The sequence below is a fragment of the Ranitomeya variabilis genome, unplaced genomic scaffold (assembly GCF_051348905.1).
Source record: "Ranitomeya variabilis isolate aRanVar5 unplaced genomic scaffold, aRanVar5.hap1 Scaffold_378, whole genome shotgun sequence".
NCBI classification, from domain to species: Eukaryota; Metazoa; Chordata; class Amphibia; order Anura; family Dendrobatidae; genus Ranitomeya; species Ranitomeya variabilis.
Window position 1 is genome coordinate 7,501 of NW_027508116.1, and position 2,500 is coordinate 10,000.

The following is a 2,500-nucleotide window of genomic DNA, read 5'->3' on the forward strand; positions in this document are numbered from 1 at the left end:
ACGCGTCTCGGACTCGGGACGGACAACCGGCAAAAGTCCCCCTGGAGCCGCGGAAGCCTGGTCTCGGCGCGAGTGCGAACTTCCATGCAAAAGGGGGGTACTCGCCAAACCGCCTACCCGAGTCGAGGAACCACGAAAACAACGGATTTTGGTCGGGGCCGAGAGGTACCTCTCTCTCCTATATCCTGCAGCTGGTGTGCAAAACTGGGTATTTGCATGGTGAGACACCGACCCCCACTTTAAGGGAACAAAGTCAAAAAGTGTCCGACCTCCTGGAGCCGTGCGGCGGATCCGGCGGCCAGAAATTTCCTCATTCCGGTTCTATTTTTTTTTTTTTCGAATTTGCGAAATTTGGAGGCCAGGCGGCGTAGCTGGGACCTGGACTAGCTCGAAACACCCTGAACCGGTGAGCGGAATCGATTTCCCAAAGTTCTACGGCTCCCGGAAGCCAAAAACAGCTCGCCGGAAAATTTCAAAGTCCCAAGGACTCTTTCTTGAAAATCAATCCGGGGGCCATGGAAGTGTCCTCGGTACAACCTCAGAGCTTTCCCCCGCCTGGAAGTCTGACAGCGGTCTGACGTTTTTCAAAGTTTTGAGCTCTCTGTTTGTTCTCAAAGTCACAAAATCGCTTTTTTTCAGTTTTCCACCCAGCAGACCCAAACTTCACCCCCACTTAGGTCACTGTCTAGGGGCGCCTTACGACATATTGACGCCCCTTTAGGGTGGAAGTAGGGGAAATGGGTGATTTTTACACAAAATCGGAAATTTCTCAAAATTTTTCTAAGTGTCAAGGACTCTTCCAGAAAATCTCCCCCAGGCTCCTGGAAGCGTCCCCGGTACACCTCTGGCGGCTGCCCCCGCCTGGAAGTCCGACACACGCCTGAAATTTTCAAAGTATGAAAATACGCATTTTCATCCAAAAATTCAACTTTCCCCCGTGCACCGCAAACTTCACCCCCACTTAGGTCACTGCCTTGGGGTGCCTTACAACATATTGACGCCCCCCTGGGGTGGAAGTAGGGGAAATGTGACATTTTTTCACAAAATCGAGATTTTCTCAAAATATTTCTAAGTCCCAAGGACACTTTCAGAAAATCTTCCCCAGGCTCCTGGAAGCGTCCCCGGTACGCCTCCGGCGGCTGCCCCCGCCTGGAAGTCTGACACACGCCTGAAATTTTCAAAGTATGAAAATACGCATTTTCATCCAAAAATTCGACTTTCCGCCCGTGCACCGCAAAATTCACCCTCATTTAGGTCACTGCCCTGGGGTGCTTTACAACATATTGACGCCCCCCTGGGGTGGAAGTAGGGGAAATGTGACATTTTTCACAAAATCGGAAATTTCTCAAAATTTTTCTAAGTCCCAAGGACACTTTCAGAAAATCTTCCCCAGGCTCCTGGAAGCGTCCTCGGTACGCCTCCGGCGGCTGCCCCCGCCTGGAAGTCTGACACACGCCTGAAATTTTCAAAGTATGAAAATAATGCATTTTCATCCAAAATTCGACTTTCCGCCCGTGCCCCGCAAACTTTACCCACAGTTAGGTCACTGTCCTGGGGTACCTCACAACATATTGACGCCCCCCTGGGGTGGAAGTAGGGGAAATGTGACATTTTTTCACAAAATCGAGATTTTCTCAAAATATTTCTAAGTCCCAAGGACACTTTCAGAAAATCTTCCCCAGGCTCCTGGAAGCGTCCTCGGTACGCCTCCAGCGGCTGCCCCCGCCTGGAAGTCTGACACACGCCTGGAATTTTCAAAGTATGAAAATAATGCATTTTCATCCAAAATTCGACTTTCCGCCCGTGCCCCGCAAACTTTACCCACAGTTAGGTCACTGTCCTGGGGTACCTCACAACATATTGACGCCCCCCTGTGGTGGAAGTAGGGGAAATGTGACATTTTTCACAAAATCGAGATTTTCTCAAAATATTTCTAAGTCCCAAGGACACTTTCATGAAATCTTCCCCAGGCTCCTGGAAGCGTCCCCGGTACGCCTCTGGCGGCTGCCCCCGCCTGGAAGTCCGACACACGCCTGAAATTTTCAAAGTATGAAAATACGCATTTTCATCCAAAAATTCAACTTTCCCCCCGTGCACCGCAAACTTCACCCGCATTTAGGTCACTGCCCTGGGGTGCTTTACAACATATTGACGCCCCCCTGTGGTGGAAGTAGGGGAAATGTGACATTTTTTCACAAAATCGAGATTTTCTCAAAATATTTCTAAGTCCCAAGGACACTTTCAGAAAATCTTCCCCAGGCTCCTGGAAGCGTCCCCGGTACGCCTCTGGCGGCTGCCCCCGCCTGGAAGTCCGACACACGCCTGAAATTTTCAAAGTATGAAAATACGCATTTTCATCCAAAAATTCAACTTTCCCCCCGTGCACCGCAAACTTTACCCGCATTTAGGTCACTGCCCTTGGGTGCTTTACAACATATTGACGCCCCCCCTGTGGTGGTAGTAGGGGAAATGTGACATTTTTCACAAAATCGAGATTTTC